Here is a 20,291-nt window from a genome sequence, read left to right as displayed (position 1 = left end):
TGATGATCACTCCCCTGCGGTTGTCCCTTCACTTCCAGGTTACTTTTCAAGAGGATGTTGACTCTATCCAGTTGGTAACACTCTCCTGGAAAAATTCACTTGGGCTTCTTTTGAGGAGGGAAATATATCAAGGTATTTGATTTAGTGGGTGCAGACAAAATTTAATCTACATGGCTGCTGAAACTGGAAATCATGGCTTTATTTTTGTCATCTCCTAAAGGACCCAAAGAATTTTAAGAGTGGTTTCCCTGAAATTAAGGACTTATGTTCATTTTCAAAAGCCATGTAAATTATGCTTTAAATCTCTCCTAAATGCATATGTCTTCCATTACCCACGCTGCTATCTATTGAATTCTATCAAACCCTTGGAAGATTTTTATTGCTGGCCTTACCTCTATCACTTTGTCCCAGTTTTCTTCTTCCTGCATGCATCTTTATTGTCTACAAATGGTTACTCTGAAGGAAGAACTCATAGAAATGACCTGAGGTCATTTCACATTCACTGACCCTCCTACTAGAAATCCTGCAGAGTTAGGTCCTCTATTTAAGTATGGAGGAGAGAGGTGGACTTCCAGGTCCTTGTGCTGTAAAATAAACACACTTAAACAGATAATTCATTTGGAATTCTCTTATCAGAGCATGCTGTTTAAAATTATAAATGAGATGCATTTATTTTCAGATAAAAATATAAATTGGGTCAGAAAGACTGGAAGGTGAAAGTACGGAACCATTTTCTCCTTTCCATCCTGACATTCCAGATCCCTTTTTTGCTCACCCAGCGACTGCTGTAGCCTTCAAAATAGTTTCCTGACATTCACTTTTGTGAAATTGTCCACGTGGTTGTCACTGTACATAAAAGTGCTTGTCTAGACATCCAGCATCTGTACAACATAGCCTAAGACAAATCTACAGCTGGTTGCAGCCTCTAAAGCCCTTTTTACTCTCCATCCCTTGCTGTCTGAACCCCGATAACACTCTACTTCTAGCAGTTATGAATATGCCAGGTTATTTCAAGACTTTGTATTACGTATAAGACTGTTGCTTCTTCCTGAACATTGTTTAACTTGAGTGTTTTATAATCTTCAAGACTCAATGCAAATCTACTTTCTGAAATTTGTCTTTCATCTCCCTCTTTCTTCCCTGCACTTGCCATGGTAGAATAGAGTTAGATTTGCTACCCAGTTACACCTAGAACTGATTCTCGTAGTTATTTTGGGGTTTGCTGGTGGTTTTCTAATACCTAACAAGATTCCTGGTAGCAAAACTCATGTATTTTTATTTCACATTCCTGATATCTAGCATAGGGCCTGAAATGCATTACGCATCCAATACATATTAATGAATAGATTAAAACAATGTCCAATAAGAAATAGTTAAATGACAGTTTTTCATCTAATATAAAGGGCTTTAGAATGTGTTATTAAAGAATGGGAAAACTTGTCTTTGATGTGTTTATATTGAATAGAACAGTGTGTAACAACGTGTAAGCAGATGTAGTGAGTGGATACCGTGAAAAGCACAGCAAATGACAAGACTTGGCAATGGAAAACCGTATGCTAAGTTTGGAGAAATAGAAGTGGTTCTGTATGGTTGGGGCTTACAGTTGCTCAAATGCAGACAGCAAATCTTGCAAATGAGGCTTAGGCATGATTTTGGGGTGATTGTAAACTGTATGAGGGATTTTGACCTATCTTTTAATAGACCTAACACACTGTTTACTCACATGCATTCATCTGCACCAAAGGGCAGGCACTCTAGATCTGCTATTTCACATAGTGCTTACACCATCCCTAAAACGTGAGAGCTATTCATCCTCTTGATGTTACAGATGAGCAAACTAAAGCTCGGTGGTATCCAGCACACAAATAACATGTGAAAGACCAGGAATTAAACTCAAGCCTTTTCTGTTGTGATGGTCTTTGCTTTTTCATCATACTCTACAGACTTCCATTAACACACGTAGCAGCAATAGCATGTGTGTGTAAGGACATTAAATGTAGCTTCAGTCGTGTCCTGGTGGTAGGACACTAGTTACAAGTTCATTTTAATGATATAAAATTGAAATTTTGACAACTTGAGCTGACACAAGAAATTTTGTTGTATAAGGACATGCAGTTAACAAATATTTCAAAACTGAACAGGATTGGTTAAAAAAACACCAGCTTCAGAGTAAGTACGTAGGGTCTTGAAGGGTTGGCTGTGTCAGCTGCATTTGATTTTTACAAAGAGCTGAGGGATGGCCATGATTGATGTGTCATATTGCTTGTTAGACCTGCAGGGTTTGGCATTTGCCTGAGGATGGTGCTTATATTCATTTGGCTTCCCTAATCTTGTGACTAAATAATTGTCATTATTGTAAATTATATACATGACTTATATGTTTATATGTGTCTTAATTGTGGAGGATGTCATGTCAGTAGTTGGTATTAATGTGTTACAGATGGGGAGAGTATAATGGGCAAAGTCCTTATTGCAGGAAGCACACTAAATTGATCTAAATTTTGTTCTTGGAGTTTTTAGACATGGTCACTCTGACTCGTCTCAGCATCAACTGGCTTAGGATTGAATGGACAGAGACTGGCTTTAATTATTCAGTCTCCTTATTTCATCATGTATAAAGCTTCAATCATTTTGATTTTTTTCCTATTCTGTGGCCCAATGTCCTATTGACACCCAAATTTTAATGAATTTCACTTTATTAGCCCTCTACAGTGTTTCTTGCTTTCTATTTATATTACACTCAGTCTCTTCCAAATGCATAACATTGTTCACTGTGGCTTTAGCTGCCTACACAGTCTCTGGACAAGGGCGTTTTCTGTTTCAAATTCTCTTATGCTGTACAGACATAGTTATCTTTTTTTTTTTTTTTTTTTTTTTTTTTTTTGAGACGGAGTCTCGCTCTGTCACCCGGGCTGGAGTGCAGTGGCCGGATCTCAGCTCACTGCAAACTCCGCCTCCGGGGTTTACGCCATTCTCCTGCCTCAGCCTCCCGAATAGCTGGGACTACAGGCGCCCGCTACCTCGCCGGCTAGTTTTTTGTATTTTTAGTAGAGACGGGGTTTCACCGTGTTAGCCAGGATGGTCTCGATCTCCTGACCTCGTGATCTGCCCGTCTCGGCCTCCCAAAGTGCTGGGATTACAGGCTTGAGCCACCGCGCCCGGCCCAGACATAGTTATCTTAAAAAGGAAAATTTAAAACAAACTATAACCCATGCTACCCAAACAATGTCTACTGATATTATGGTCCTTGAAAAACTAACCCAAATTTACTTTGTAAGTGCCACGTTTTATTATGTAGCATTCCCTATATACGCAAGATCACTCTCTAAATTTGGAATCTTTTTTCCTATTGCGTCTTTTAATGTACCTTCTCCATTTCTGTACTCAAGGTATTTTTTTAGGCCTGGATTGCTTTTTTTTACCTCGTTAAGAGCAATAACCACACACTTTTAACTCCTTCTCAACCTTCCTCTGTATAAGTTGCTTATCCTTCTCTGCATTCTCATAGCGCACAGATGATGTCATGTGTATTCAGACAATGCTTCATCATGTGTTCACCAAATTTAAATGTACAATTGGTAGATCCTGGGAATATATTATATTTCCATGGTGTTTGTGGTTCCCACAGTCCTATAAAATCCCACCACCTTTACATGAAACAAACTGTTGATAAAAATCAGGCAAAATCTCAGTGTTGATATATTCTAACTTTGTTTTATCCTCCAAGGTAGATGAAAAACCTATGGCCGACAGACTGGGTATGACATTTCATGGAATAATCAAATATATCAGACGTTAGTATTCTCTACTTTGGCCTTTTCTTTTCACCTGTTTCCAAATTTTGTTTTCCCAAAACCTAGTTTTTAATTGTTAAGGTCTTGATGTAAAACACTTTCGGTTTCTGTTTAATGTTATTTCATCTTTAGAGGGTGAATAATCAAAGCAAGTGTAATGTGGGGGACCAATGACAGTGCCTCCCTGGCTTCATTCTCTTAGGGTTCTCAGATCAGCCTGTTAGAGCTGGCTCTCTTTGGGGTGATCTTTTTTTTTTTTTTTTTGAGACGGAGTCTCACTCTGTCGCCGGCTGGAGTACAGTGGCCAGATCTCAGCTCACTGCAAGCTCTGCCTCCCGGGTTTTTACGCCATTCTCCTGCCTCAGCCTCCCGAGTAGCTGGGACTACAGGCGCCTGCCACCTCGCCCGGGTAGTTTTTTGTATTTTTAGTAGAGACGGGGTTTCACTGTGTTAGCCAGGATGGTCTCGATCTCCTGACCTCGTGATCCGCCCGTCTCGGCCTCCCAAAGTGCTGGGATTACAGGCTTGAGCCACCGCGCCCCGCCTCTTTGGGGTAATCTTAATTCTTCAACTCATGACCCTTCTCAGCAACACTGCCATCATCCTAGTATCCCTGTTGGACTCGAAACTCCACACTCCCATGTACCTTTCCCTCCTATCTCTCCTTCCCTGACCTCTACTTCACCAGTAACATCATCCTTCAGCTTCAAGTCAACCTGGGCGGTTCAGATAAGTCCATCACCGATGGCAGCTGTGTGGTTCAGCTCCATGTCTCCCTTGCCCTGGGCTCCACTGAGTGTGTCCTCCCGGCTGTGATGTCCTGTGACCGCTATGTGGCTGTTTGCTGTCCTCTACGTTAACGCCTTCATCATGCATCCTCGGCTCTGTCACATCCCGGCGTCTGTGGAGTGGTTTGGTGGAGGAGCCACCACCTGTACAGTCCACTCTCACCCTGACGTGCTGACTTTCTTTTAACCTTCTGCTACCTGTCATACGGACTGCAGACATGGACTCCCTAATGGGCAAGGGATATTTATTTAGAGACTGAATCATTTCCTCCCTTACATCTCTTTCATACATTGCCGAATTCATGCAATTTTTAATGCGTCATGGAACTTATGTTTGTCTTCCCTCTTTCAAGAAATGGATTAGGCCGGGCGCGGTGGTTCAGGCCGGTGGTTATCCCAGCACTTTGGGAGGCTGAGGCGGGCGGATCACGAGGTCAGGAGATCGAGACCATCCTGGCTAACACGGTGAAACCCCGTCTCTACTAAAAATACAAAAAGATTAGCTGGGCGAGGTGGCGGCGCCTGCAGTCCCAGCTACTTGGGAGTCTGAGGCAGGAGAATGGCGGGAACCCGGGAGGCGGAGCTTGCAGTGAGTGGAAATCGCGCGCCACTGCACTCCACCCTGGGTGACAGAGAGGGACTCCGTCTCACAAAAAAAAAAAAAAAAAAGAAATATCAGGTTTTTTTTTTGGGTAAAATCTGATCCTAGTTATTGTTGTGTCTCACTTCACTCTGCAACCACTCATTCTGTTTTATTCATTATGCAGAAATTTTGGATGAATCAAACATGACCTACATTTTTGCATCTAGACTTCAGTGAGAGAACAAGAGCATCAAACTATATTTTATGTTGGAGTCCAGTAGTTTTTAGCCCACCATTTCAGAGTGAAAGAAATCTTCAAGGATTCCAAGAAACATGGAAAAGCTGGTTTCAGGAGTTCAGCAGGGGTCTCAATGCTATTTCTTCATGGTGTCCTCAATCCCTTAGTTAACTCTAAGAGTTAACTATTTTATTAATTTGTCCAGTTTGTTTACAAGTGAATGCAAAGAATACAACTTAAACAGTAGGCTTCTCTGATGGTACTCTACTCTGGATTGACAGTATCCGGTAAGTATCCAGTATCCAGTATTCTACTCCGGATTGACAGTATCCAGTATGCTGAAGTCTTCCCAGGTGCACAGGCTCCTGTTAAGGCACTGATGCATAAGCATGGACATATGATGTCCTTTGTGCTTAGCTCAAAATCATTCTAACCATTTTCTAAAACATTCTGGAAGCCTGGATTGTTGTGTCTTCAAGAAGCATATATGAATTATATAAATACAGTTTTGAGCAAGGAAAGCTAAGATAGATTTGTAGCTCACTATCACACAGGTGGACATAGAAAGACATAGTTAGACAACAAAATACATTAAAAAGTATCAATTGATAATTGACTGCGATGAATTGAAATTTAAGAACATATGTTAAATATAATGTACAATTATCTAAAATTGTTTTGTTTTCAGCATCTTTTTAATCAAGAAAATTTTCTGCTTGGGAACTATCCGTGGAATATTTTGCCTAAAGCAGAGTTAATCCCCCTGTTCCGTAGACTGTAGATAATGAGATTTACGAATGGGGGCACTATGATATAAAACATGGCTGTCAGAAGATTTTTAAGGGATGCTTTATTTGCAATGGGCCCTAAAACAGCAATTAATCCAGATATTACAAACAAAACAAAAATGACCAAGTGTGGAGTACAGGTGGACAAGGCTTTATTGCGAGCTTCCACAGAATGCATCCTAAGCACAGTTGAAAATATATTAATGTATGACATAGACAAGAAGGCAAAACATACTAAAACAATGCAAGCACTTACAGCAAGGATCACAGATTCAGAAAACTGAACATCTGAGGATGAGATTCTCATAACTTGAGGTACATCACAGAAATATTGATGAATCACATTGGACTTTGTAAAGGGAAGCCTGAATATGTTGCCTGTGTGGATCGCTGAATAGACCAGACCACAGGCCCAAGAAGCACCTGCTGCCTGTGTGCACAGACGTGGGGTGATGGTCAGCCCGTACTGCAGAGGGTGGCAAATGGCAACATAGCGGTCATAGGACATCACCACAAGGAAAGCAAGCTCTATAGATGCAAAGAAAATATAAAAAAAATCTGAGCTGCACATTCGTTGAGTGAGATTGACTTACTAACTGTTAGGGAATTCACAATCAACTTGGGAACACTTATTGAGATGCAGCAAAGGTCTATGAGGGACAAATTGCTTATAAAAAAGTACATTGGAGAATGAAGATGTGGGTCTATCACAATGACCGTACCTGTTATAAGATTCCCAGTCAAGGCTCCCAGATATATGACTAAGAACAGCAGACCCTGCAAAATTTGGAGCTCCCGGGAGCTTGAGATATCCATGAGGAGGAATTCTGTGAAGATGGTGATGTTGTCCATACCTGATAATATGTTACAATAATCTGGAATAAAAAACAAAATTATAAAATGACACAAAACCCCCCACAAATGCAGAAAATTGGTAACATCTACAAATGAGGGCAGCTGTTGTCATCAATGTAGAGGTAGAGGAAATGGACAAAATGCAAGCATTTTCGAATCAATGATTAAGCATATTTTCTCTACAAGCATATTTTCTTTCATTCTTAGCTTTTAAAATCATAGGATCTGAGAGCTAAGCACATAAAGGAATTAAAATGAGATCAAGATCTTACAACCTTTCAGCTATTGAGCAAATTTACAGTATTTATTTTAAAATGTTTTAAAAATTCTGCCAGGACACATCCAGAGATTATTTTCTCATTTCCTTCAATATCAAATTGTTGTTCCAGACATGCTTTACGACAGATTCTTCATCAGCCCAATGGTTTGAATATTCTCCAGCCATTATTCATTCTCTCTATTCAGGGGCCTAGAATCACGTTGGCTATGTCCCCTCCTCTGACGGGCTGCTCCAAAAGAGGTTTACATGATAAGTTAATGAATGACTCTGACCTTCCTCTGACAACAGTTTTAATTCCAATGGGACCAGATAGATTATGCCTCACCATTTTAAAATTTCAGCTGCTCTCTAAGACATGTATATGAGCCTTCCTCTCTTTCTTTGCAGCATCATCTATAAAAGCTGTGATAATATTCACAACTGAATGTATTTTGTTTTTCTGTTGGCAGTGTCTATTTCCTTTGCTGTACTCTCATTCACCTCTTCTTCTGCACATTACAATTAAGACACTGCTCCTGTAAAAAAGATTCTTCTTTTTGCCAGAAATGTATTCCAATATTTAACAGAAGGCTAAACATCGATCTGGACCTCTTCCCCATATGGTTTCCTAGACTTTGTTGAAATCTTCTAACTAAAATTTAAATATCCTGCCCATCGCAGCAGCTCACACCTGTAATCCCAGCACTTTGGGAGGCCAAGACTGGAGGACTGTTTGACCTCCAAAGTTTGAGATCAGCCTGGGCAATACTTGTAGTCCCAACTACTCAGGAAGCTGAAGTGGGAGGATCCCTTGAGCCCAGGAGGTTAAGTTTGCAGTGAGCCATGATTGTGATCATGCCACTGCACTTAGCCTAGGCAACAGAGCAGGACCCCGTCTAAAAAACAGAACAAAACAAAACAAAATCAAATATTCTAACCTCAGCATTTTTTTTTTGGCTTGTGTTGCAGCATTTCAAGTTTAAGAAAATCTTCTTGTGATTTTAATTACCATTTTAGTAGTAAGATTCATTTGTTAGTTTTAATGTCTGTACTACTTAATTTTCTATAAAAACCTAGAATCATTAGTTGTAATTTTAAAATATCAAAAGTTTCATTTTCTATTGTTATTTATTTATAATTCATGTATCATTACCAAACTATTTTAGTTTATGCCACAATTTTATTGGTATTATAATGACATTAAAAATATGAGTTACTTGCCTTGGTTATACTCATATGATTTTTCAATAACAGTTTTGCAAAAATGTTTATGCTATTGTTTTTCTCTAGTACGCCCTTTAGCTATTTGTGATTTTAAAAATTATCCTCATTTTACTAATGAAGACAATTTTTTTTTTTGAGATGGAGTTTCACTCTGTTGCCCAAGCTGGAGTGCAGTGGTGTGATCTCAGCTCATTGCAACCTTTGCCTCCCGGGTTCAAGCGATTCTCCTGCCTCAGCCTCCCGAGTAGCAGGGACTACTGGCGCATGCCACCATGCCTGGCTAACTTTTTGTATTTTTAGTAGAAACGGGGTTTCACTGTGTTAGCCAGGATGATCTCGAACTCCTGACCTCAGTGATCCACCCGCCTCAGCCTCCCAAAGTGATGGGATTACAGGCATGAGCCACCATGCCCAGCCTTTACTGTTATTTTTAATTTGCTTTATCAAAACCACACATTAGCTACTGGTCATTAGAAGTCTCATTTCCATGCTTCCTCTCTTCAGATTGCATGATTTTTTTCTTCTCTGTCTACATGGAATCTCAAGTTTCTCTATGCTGAAGTTACCTTATATCTTCTTCATACACAAGAATGTATCATGGTGATTAAATGCAAAAGGCATGCTTTTGAGCCTAAGAGAAACTTCAGAATATTTCCCTACTCTTCATTATCTCAGTGATACTTAGAAATTATTTGCTTTATGACTTTAAAAATGTGATTAATAATAATATCAGTGGCATTCCTAATTTTTTTGTTGATTGCTAATCAGATGAAATATAATAGCATTTGAGACCATCTGCATACAGAATCTCTAGATATGCAGCAAATATCACAATATCTGAATATGAAGGAAATATCACAAATTGTTCATAGTAATAACGATATAAGATATTTCACTTTTATTTCAATATTTTAAACAGTATATTTGCTTACATTACCATTTCCATGAAATGCATGTAGATATCAGAGTTATCTTATAAAATCAATTTCAAGAATATTTCATTCTTTGTACCTGCAGTATTTCGGTTCTTAGGGGACTATTCTGTCATTATAGTTTCAATCCTTTGACCCAGACAATATGTCACAAACAGATTATCAGATACCATTTTGAAAAACAAATAATCTAAGATAAACACTGCAATCAGAACATTTATTTTATTAGTATATATTTATCATGAGGCAGAAATAATAAAGCAACAAATAATCTTTAGACATATCACAGCTATTTCAGTGAAGTATTCACTAGCAAGTTTAAAGACATACATGAATTAAGACACCCAAAAACACCTAAGAAGTGAACTATCAAGTTTACCTTCCTTAGCAAGAATATCACTCTTGCACAATTTAAAGAGAATTGACAAAATCCATAATCCTGCTTCTCTCTTCAGTGAGTAAAATTTAAGGAGTTACTTACGAGTGAGGCTCCTGCTTACCCCAAAGCACGTGAATAAATCTGCTTATGGATTCTTTATAAACAATGCCATTCTTTACAAAGCACATGTATAGGTCATACCTCTAGCCTTTTGGAACTGGTGATTTTAACTTCGAGAGGCCAACATTTCTCTAATTCCTGGTTGGTAAAGATTCTCCGCCAATACTCTAGAGATTAGTTAAATGGTAATAATGTGTCACAGCAATTAACAAATAATTTTTTGTGACAATTAACAAAAGAGAAGTGTTTACAAAAACATTTAACAAAATGTTTTCTAGGTCATCAGGGATTTAATACATTTTCAAATTAATGTTTGATTATAAAGTAATGTGGGCCCCCATTTCCTCCATGGTGATCTGCTACTCAGCTGCCTCTTCACCTGCGTGCTCACAGCCACCCAGTCTGCATTCTCCTTTCTAAAGGAGATCTAAAGAGGTGGGAGTAAATCAGTTCAGTTTGTAAACACACACACACACACACACACACACACACACACACGAAAATATGCAAGAGGGAATCCCAGGGCCACTTTGGGGTGAGACCTTTTCCATGAGCAGGAAGGATGTTGAGGAACTAGAGCAGGGCCCAGGTGGGAAGAAGAACCAACAAGGTCACATGGCAGCTCAATCTGGCTGGGAGCTGAGCTCTGCAGTGTGCTTGGGAATATAAATAATGGGGACATAAAATAAAAAGAAAAAAAAACAGATTTCATTAGAAATGTAAAATCAACCAGGAGGGCAGCTCTGTCCTGCTGGGGCATAAAGCCATGGTGGAGGCCCAGGAAAGTCCTGTTGATGGAAAACACTATCTGGGCTTCAAGATAAGTTCCTTTGATTTCAGTACTCTCACTTTTACACTGAAATTAGGTTATTTGATTTCTCAGTACCTGGTAGAGTGCTTGCACAAGGATTGTACAGTTAACATTTGCTGAACTCCACAGAAATGAGGATGGGGTGGAGAAAAGAGCAGAGTCCATCAGGAGAGGGAGGTAAAGTTGACATAAAGAAGCTTGAGATGCTCTAGAAACCCTTTCCCTACTTCACTTTTTTTTTTTTTTTGGCATTAGCCTTGAGCATTAAGATGCAAAGTAAAAGAGAAGGAAAAGGAAGAGGCCTGGAGTGAGGATAGAGCATGGAGCTCATCCTCATGAAATTCTTCTCTGGTTGCTGTTCCCATGAGGTTATGCGATCCCTGAGCACAGGAACTGTGCTCCTGGGTCCTGATACCAGTGTCCAGTTCATAGTAGGGGCTTCCCATCTTCTGATAAGAATAAATGAGCACCTCCCAGATCTTGACTTGCTCCACCCCATAATAACCCTGGGAGGAGGGTGTGGTCAATCCCGCTGTACAGGTGAGAAAGTGAGCTAGGAGCTGTAACTTATCCACACCCTCCCAGCAGCAGTTGTGAGAGCTGGGATCCCACAGTTGATTCACTGCCACAGGGGAAAAGTGGAGCAGGGAGAGGGGTAGAAAGTGAAGAACAACTTAGGAAAATGAAGGAAAAGCAGAGGAGAAATTAACTGACTGGAAAAATAACAATAGTTGGAAGACACACGAAAAAGGGACAAGTGCATCAGAGTGTATTTTGGCACTTATTACTCTATTTCCTTTTTATGCTACTTCCCTTTTTCAACTTAATCAGTTTTATGATGGAATGTTTCACGAGTTTACATCTTAAGTTTCCTACTATTGTCTCTAGGGCTGAAATTTCATAAGAATACACTATTAGCATGCATTAGATTTATTTTAATGCACATACTGCTATAGCCAGCTCACTCCATTTGCAGATATTACATAAAATGTTGCAAGCCAGGATGTTTAATCAAAGGTGGTCAAAAATGTAAGAAGAATTCAGAAACCACATGTGTTTTTGATATTTTCTGGAGTGGCCAGTACAGCTGACGGTGTGTCGCCTTTACAGCATCTAAGGGCCTGCGCCTAATTTTTCTTTACTAATGCAAAGTCCCCTCGGATTTGTCACTTGATGTGTGACGGTGTTTAACCTTCTCTAGGTTAATTCTCCTTTGGTAAAGCTTTCTTTGAACGAGCCAGGAATTCTCGCCACCAAGCCGCAAACCCTTACTAAAGTTACCAAAAGATTCAAAAGTCTGATGCGAAGTTCTATCATCTTATTTAGGCCTAACTTTTATAGCAGTCTAGGCAATTCATGATTCCCTCTTTAGAAGTGGAAAAGGCGGGACTGCTGACTCAGAAACGGGACATCATTTCCCAGAGCATGTTTAATGTCACTAAAACTAAAAGTGAAGCAATTGTGCCCACCTTAGCCCGAAGAGAAGGGAAGTTGGTCGTCTGGCTTCTTGGTGAGTGGCCTGTCCTGGAAATCCCACCTGGGCCACAGGCATGTCGGTCTGAGGATCTAGTCTTCCCGAAAGGGGACTTGCCACGCTCTGCGACAGGCTCGGGAGGTGGAGCCCGAGCCCTGGGTTCTCTCAGCTTCCAGCTTAGGAGGCGGAGTGGGAGGCGCGGGCCGGGCGGCCGTGGGGGCGGGGCTCCTCCACTAACGGTTCCCTGCAGCTGCTGCCGCGCGCTCCTCTCCTGGCTGTGGCAGAGGCGCGCGCCTGCGCCGTGAGGATCCCGCCCTTGGGCTGCCTGGAACCTCTCAGAGCGACCGGGCGGCCATAGCGAGGCGCGGGCGTTGGGGATTCACGCGAGCCTCACGACGCCGGCGACTGGAGACGGGGAACCTGGGCCGACTGGGACGAGGCAGCGCGGGAGGGCGCGCTGGGCGGACGCCGGCGGGCGCCCTCTCCTGAGGGGAACTGAGGCGGGGCGCCTGCCACCACTCGTGATTTTCCATGACTCACGCTCTCAACAGTGTGTCCCCTCAGCCCCCGCTTTCTGGAATTAAGATGATTTTCCATGGGCATTATAGTCAGAGGTTTTCTCTGAGACATCTGGAAAAGGTGACTCAATGATTACTCGTATTTTTCCATTTATATTATACATTTAACTGGAATACTGGTAAATATCTATATCTTTTATGACTCGGAAGTTTTTCCCGATTTTGAATCAGAAATTTAGGACGAAGAATCTTCTGCCATAATATAGGACCTATTACTTTGAGGAGTGAACTTAACAGTGCTAAACCCCACATGAACGACTTGGTAGATGCAAACTTTGAAAAATGGGAACATTTCATGTCGTCACATGTATCCTCCAACACTGGGGAAAGTTCAACAGTTGCCTTAAAGCGGGAGTCTAATTGAAGACATTTACTGAAAAGTTACTTACTCTTTTTGAAATTCTCTTCTGATAAACGTCTTCCCGGGATAGAACATCTTCAGGATGTGGGAGTCGAGCGCGTGTCCACGGACTGCCTGAGCAACGCGGAATGGCGTTTCAGTGCTGGGTTCCTTAGACCCCGTGCAGACCCTGCTGAGCCTTCAGCATCTGTGAGTGAGTCCCTCAGCGTCACCTTGGCCTCCCGTGTAGCTAGACCAGTCTTCCGGCCCCTTGTTCTACTTGCACAGGTTTCTGATTCATCTCCGGAGATGGGTCAGGGCTCCCTATCAGCTCCCCAAGGCATTTGCTGGCTTCTGACATTTACTTGGAGGACTTTAGGCTGCGAAAGAGCAATGTTGGACGTTCTCATCTCTTTTTTGGTGTCTGCCCCCGGGTCTTGACCTTTCTTTGGAGTCTCCTCTCCTGGTTCTTTACCCACGTCTTTGGTTTCTCCTGTGGTTCTTTGTCAACGTGTCCCCTAGATGTCACACTCTGAGGCTCAGTTGTGGCTGAGTCTTGCATTAGAAGTGTTTTTGCAGGTGTCTCTGTGAAGCGTGGATATGGGATGGTGAAAGTGGCAGTGTGCATAGAGTGTTTGGGATTAGATGGGCAGGTGGAAGGTCGTCTGGGTAGGACCCCTTTGTCCTGGTGTGAGGTAATGAGGTTCTAGAATGTGCTGTCAAGGTGAAACTTAAAGGAAAGGATAGACAGGAGACTTTGTAAAAGACGAAATTATGGTAGTTTGGTAACAAGTGGGTGCAGAGACTGGTGGATGGTTGTAGAAGAAGGCAGAAAATCTTGCCAAGGACATTGCAAGTCCTGAATCAGACCAGGAAAATTAAGGTTCAATTAATAGAAATAAGTCCAGAGGGGGAGCTAATTTTGGAGGAAATGTGGTGATAAGTTTGCTTTTCTATACGGTTCAGCTGGTGGAGAGACATCAAGAAGCACTTTGGAAAATACAGGAAATAGAGAGGTGGGTGACCTAAGTCCTACTTCCTATCCTGTCTGTGTATGTATAACAGAGGCCAAATGAATTCATGTGTTGAGGTCTGCTTTCCTATTTCTAATAGCAATGGCATAAAATGAATTCTAGCCAATTCTAACGTCTCTAGTAGATAGTAATATTCACTAAGTAGCTACAAATTCAGGGCTCTAACTCAAGGGAGAGAGATCAGGGCTGGAGATAGAATTTTCGCAAGTAATTGATGCATAGCACGTTTCTGTATTTTGGTAAATGTGTTGAGAAGATGATTGCAGTTGAGCAGCTTATTGTTCCAGATACTATCTGAGGCTTAACTGTTTCAGATACTATCTGAGGCGTGAATGATTTGTCCTAGAGTAGATGTGCTGTGTCATTGAAGCATATCTACTACAACAGACATGATATGTTTCCATACATTGTCTCATTTAACAGTCAGAAAAACTTCAGGAGTAGTTATTACTAGTCCATTTTGCAGAATCTTACAGTTAAGATTCAGAGATGAAGCATCAGATCTATCTGATTTAAACCCAGGTCTATCTGATTTCAAAGTCTATGGACTTTTTGTTATTTTATGCCACAATCTGTCAGGGTGTGAATGGGGGATAAAGAAAGTTAAATAAAACTCTTGGAAACAGAGAGGAAGGGCTGAAACCATTAAAATTAACTTCAGAAGTCAAGGATGAAGCTCGAGCAGAAAACAAACAGAGGGCACAGTTCTGTCCTGATTTACAGAGGATGAGTATGTGACCTTTCTGATGCATTAAGTTAGTAATGCTAAGGTGTGCCATCCAAAACGGTCACCTGTATATAAGCCACTCTTTCACAGAGGTGGATTTTTCTTTTCTTTTTTAATTCTCATGCTGCTTAAAACCTTTTAGATTTGAATTATTGGAAAGAGTATCTCAGGGTAGGCAGGAAGCCAAAGTTGTTGACAGCTGCTTGTCACTTGCTGGTTTTGCTTTGCATGGACTTGCCCAGCAGTAGGAACTTACTTAGTCCTCAGTCTTTCTAGGTTAACTACCACCCTCTTGGTCCTTGTTTCTGTTTTGCTTTTCCTGGCCTGGACATGGAATTTGTAAGTGCCACACGTTATCTCCCGTCCCATGACCATACTGAAGCTATAAATTATAGCTTTGTTCCTTCTTAATCCGTTTCCTTCCACATCAAATGTGTTTGCGCCTCAAACCAGGAAGTTGGAAATGTTATTTAACTTTTCTGCATTGTAATTGGTCACAAATCTCTCCCCTTACACACACGTCCCCAACTTTTGAGGAGTCTTGACATCTCCTTAATGTCCTTGACAATTGATCAAAGGAAGACATATTGGGAGATCCAGATTGCAATTAATATTGTATTGTTTTCTTAAGAATTTGAAGAGAGTTACTGCTTCTTAGTAAATGAAGATGAGCATCTTGAGGTTTTTAAGGGAGGTTGAGGTTCACTTGGCCAGAGATCCAGATGTTCACTTTATTTTATAATCATCCTTTTTAAAAAACAAAATAGACTGACATGGGCAACTCTCAAGATTTCAGATGGCACACTGCATGTAGGGATAAACAGTACCAACATTACCTTGCTTGGAGTGCTTTGGGATCCAGGAATGGGGAGGCCTAATTAAAACCCCCAAATCTTGGCAAGCTCAGGAGGAGGGAGCAGATAGCACTGCTGGGGTGATCTATGCTGCTTAAATGCTCTTTTGGAGAATCTCTTCCCTGTAGATAGGCCACAGATTACAGTTTACCAAAAGCATTGACTGTCAGACCCATGTAGCCAGTTTTCACTAACATGGTTTTGCTCTGGGTCTTTTTCCTTTTCAAGTCCTCTTTTTTTTGTTTGTTTTTTCTTTTTTTGTTTTATTTTGTTTTTTTGTTTTTTTGAGGCAGAGTTTCACTCTTCTTGCTCAGGCTGGAGTACAATGGCGTGATCTTGGCTCACTGCAACCTCTGCCTCCAGGGTTCAAGCAATTCTCCTGCCTCAGCCTCCCAAGTACCTGGGATTACAGGCGCCTGCCACCACGCCTGGCTAATTTTGTATTTTTAGTAGAGACAGGGTTTCACCATGTTGGCCATGGTCTCGAACTCCTGACCACAGGTGATCCACCTGCCTCGGCCTCCCAAAGTGCAGGGATTACAGGCATGAACCACTGCCCCCGGCCTCAAGTCCTCTTTTAAACGTGGAAACTTCTTCCTGCATTACACAGTTCTTTTCTCACTCTCTTCCTGCCTCCCTTCCTTTCACTATACCTTAGCTGTACTGAATTGGACATATAATTCTTAGCTCATGCACGGCTTTCTTTTAATAATTAAATAGCTAAACAATAGCATGATCATATATGATGATATCCAACCAGAGAATAACAACATTGTCCGTATTTATCTCTGTACTTTTTCTCTGCAGCCTGTATGCCTGTCTCTCTTACCTCTTTGTGCTGATTGTTCTGTTGCCTTTTTTATAGTTTTCATAGTTTTGTCAGTGTGCATATATTTATATATGTTTGTGTATGTATGTATATGTGTTGTTTGTGTATATATGTTCACATGTATGTGTAGCCTAAATATAGCACCTAAACAATATTCTATTTACTTTTAGTCATTTATGAACTTCATAAGAAGCTTATTATTCTGTATGGTGTGACTTGGAGCTAGCTTATTTCACTCAGTAGTATGTTATTAATATCCAGCTGTGTGTACAGTTTAATTTGTTTTTCCTTGCTGCCTATTATTCCACTTGATTATGTCACATAATTTGGGTCATTTGTAAATTTTTGTTGTGAGCAACAGTCCTCATATGAATCTTCTTATCCATGTTTGCTGAAGCACCTGTGCAAGGTATCAACTAGTTCTAAGAGACTTGCTTTAAGGTTTAGTGGGAATATGTACGTGAAAGTGAGAACTGGCCGGGCGTGGTGGCGCATGCCTGTAATTCCAGCACTTTGGGAGGCCGAGGCAGGTAGATCATGAGGTCAGGAGATCGAGACAATCCTGGTGAAACCCCGTCTCTACTAAAAATATGAAAATTAGCTGGGCGTGGTGGCAGATGCCTGTAATCCCAGCTACTTGGGAGGCTGAGGCAGGAGAATTGCTTGAACCCGGGAGATGGAGGTTGCAGTGAGCTGAGATGGTGCCACTGCACTCTAGCCTGGTGATAGAGCAAGACTCCATCTCAAAAAAAAAAAAAAAGAAAAAGAAAAAGAAAAAGAACTGTAGCAGCATGCCCAGATGTGTGATTCAGAAGTGAATCTAGAATGAAGATGATGTAGAGAAAGCAAGGAGGCCAGATGGGAGATTGTTATAAAGCCAGGAGATGTTGAGAGTTTGTATGAATTGGAAATGGAAAAGAGCAAGTTAGATTTGAGGGAGATTAGAGGATGAACATGCTGGGGCCTAGAGGTTAATGGCACTTGTGGCTGAGTCAGAGAGAGAGAAACAGACATTTTCCCCATGCTTTCCAGCTGAAGTGCCTAGGTAGATGGTGATACTACTAAATAAGGTAGAGAATAGAGATGAGAGATAAGTATTGGAAGGGAAACCAACCTTGGAGGGGATTAGTGTGAGTTGGGTAGTAGTTGGAAATGTTGAATTTTTGAAATGGTGAAGAATGTCCTTTACATCTTGTCAAGGAAGTGTAGGTTAGAAAGGTGGTCCTTCAGGTGAGATTTTGAGTCGTGTTCTGCAGACTGTTAACCTGTAAGAGGTCAGTCCATAGGAACACACAGGAATAGGCCCTGATGGGGAGCAGGTTGATCTGGCTTATTGACCACAGTTTTCAAAAAAGGCACTCGATTGCACTGCTCCTGTGGATCATAGTAACACATGTGGTACCCTGCCTTTATGTGAAACAGAAAAATCTCCAAAGGAAAGCAGACATCAAGGTCTTTTTCTGGAAAGTCATTTCAGGGAAGTTATAGACCAAAGCAGCTCAGAGATGGGAAGCCTCATTTGTCCCTTTCTTCTACATTACCCACTTTTTAATTATAGCCACCTCTGTAGCAGTGTATTCCAAAGTATACATCTAGTAATGCCTTCCTACAGGATGCTGTTTGAAAATAAATGAAAAAATGCTGCTAAAATGTGGGAAATATTACTTAGTATAATCCTTTCTAAGAAAGTTGCTATACATATTAATATGTTAAATGTCCTAAAAACTAAATTATTCCACCACTTTTTTTGTTCTCTAATATCTGTAGAGGTCTCAGAGAAAGCTCTGTTATAAGTGATATACTTTAGAAATGGAAAGAATGGTTTTTTATATTAATGATCCTGATTCATCATTACAATTTAAATTATGTTAAAAATGTATGTTTTTATCTATTTGTAATTATTTAAGAAAAAAATCTTTGATTTTTCAATTAAAAAATATTTTTGGACTGGCCAGGAGTGGTGACTCATGCCTGTAATCCCCAGCACTTTGGGAGGCTGAGGTGGGCGTATCACGAGGTCAGGAGATTGAGATCGTCCTGACTAACACGGTGAAACCCCGTCTTTACTAAAAATACAAAAAAATTAGCCGGGCGTGGTGGCAGGCACCTGTAGTCCCAGCTACTCAGGAGGCTGAGGCAGGAGAATGGCTTGAATCCAGGAGGCCGAGCTTGTAGTGAGCTGAGATTGCGCCACTGTACTCCAGCCTGGGCGACAGAGCAAGACTCCATCTCAAAAAAAAAAAAAAAATTTTTTGGACTAAATTTCTGTTCTTTAGAATATTTGCTTCTCCTGAGCAAGTTTCTTGCCAGTAAGAACAGTTAATAAGCATTACTTCTTGAGTGAAAAGAATTTTGAGGTAAAGTTTTGAATTGACAGTATTAGGGACAATATTATTTTTTATACAGGTTCCTTTATTTTTCTTTCAGTTATCTGGGTTAGAGATCTGATTTCCAAAAGTTGTCATGTTTTTGTGAACTTTCAATCAAAAGGCTTAAAAGGAGAAGGTATAATTTTAACTTTACCAGGAGTGTATGCTGTAGTTCCTTGCAGAAAGACAGAAAAGAGCCCTGGTTTCTCTGTGTCACTTGTCATTTATAAGCTTTGGCTGGAGGGGAGCAACGTCAAGGTGCATGGCAGCTGGTGTTAGAGCCTCTGTTCAGTGAGCTATCCCAGAATGCAGGGATGTATTTAGTTTGTCATGATTGGGTCAGGTGGAGCAGGTGTGCTTCTCAGAACTTGATGAAAGTTTGTAATACACAGAAACTGAGCTCACCATCTGCCACAGATGTGTCTACCTTATCTCTGATTTTTACGCCCCTTCAACATGTCTAAAACTCTTTGATATCAGAGAGGCCAATGGAATCAATGTGTAATGCCTCACTGTTATTTGTGGACTACTGAGGACAGCCACAAGCTTTTCTAGGATTCTGGTGCTCTGCTTAAAAATAAAAAAAATTAATATGATTTAAAATTACAGCAACAACAACAGTGGCCTTTGGGCCCTCCCATAAGTACAGATAACAACTGGTTGGGTAGAGTGACCATAATAAATACCCATCTCACTAAGCCTTAGTATTCATCTTGCTATACTTTGACACAGAAGGTCTGGCATCTCATACTCATTTACTATAGGCCTCCTTTAAGTCCAGATTTCAATTAGTCAACATAGAAGACTGTGAATGCTCTTTCCAGACACTTAACCATCATATTAAATTATAAATCCTTCAGGAGTACCCATGGTAATGAATATTACTGTATCTGATCTTATATTACATCTTACTTTGTCTAAAAGCCATAGAATGTACATCCATAGTTGTCCCTCAGACTTCTGCCAAGAAAAATGTTAAGACCTACAGCTCACTTAGTACATGAGCCATATTCCTTAGTGCATATTCCCTACTTCTTCTCTGCCAAGCTTTTTTTTATCAATCTCCTATGCTTTAGAGGAAGTGAAAGATGCTGGCAAACATGTGAATAACTTACCAAGTTGAAGCCAACGAAAATACTTATGTACAGAGTTGCTAATTGTCTCAAATCAGGATGGGGGTATGAAATTCTTACACCAATAAGTAATGTTCAGTGTTTTCAGTTTCAAAGTTGCCACTCTTGTCTTTGTTTATACAACTGTCTGCAACCGATTTCTCAGGATCACACTCCTCCCAATCCATGTCTTTCCTGTAGCA

The 20,291-nt window shown here is 40.8% G+C and overlaps 1 long non-coding RNA gene across 1 annotated transcript; it reads right to left on the bottom strand.

Annotated features, from left to right (window-relative positions):
* Positions 1 to 6,628: 6,628 nt before the first annotated feature.
* On the bottom strand, positions 6,629 to 13,802 carry LOC117075097. The gene is made up of 3 exons (XR_004433843.1): positions 12,241 to 13,802; positions 6,914 to 7,066; positions 6,629 to 6,719 (listed from the first exon to the last, which is right to left on the bottom strand). It is a non-coding gene; the product is annotated as an uncharacterized LOC117075097 (long non-coding RNA).
* Between the last annotated feature and the right edge of the window lie 6,489 nt (positions 13,803 to 20,291).

The sequence above is a fragment of the Trachypithecus francoisi genome, unplaced genomic scaffold (genome assembly GCF_009764315.1).
Source record: "Trachypithecus francoisi isolate TF-2019V2 unplaced genomic scaffold, Tfra_2.0 Lachesis_group5, whole genome shotgun sequence".
In the NCBI taxonomy this organism is placed as follows: Eukaryota; Metazoa; Chordata; class Mammalia; order Primates; family Cercopithecidae; genus Trachypithecus; species Trachypithecus francoisi.
The sequence above is the reverse complement of the archived record's forward strand: the minus strand, read 5'-3'. Positions and strand labels throughout refer to the sequence as shown.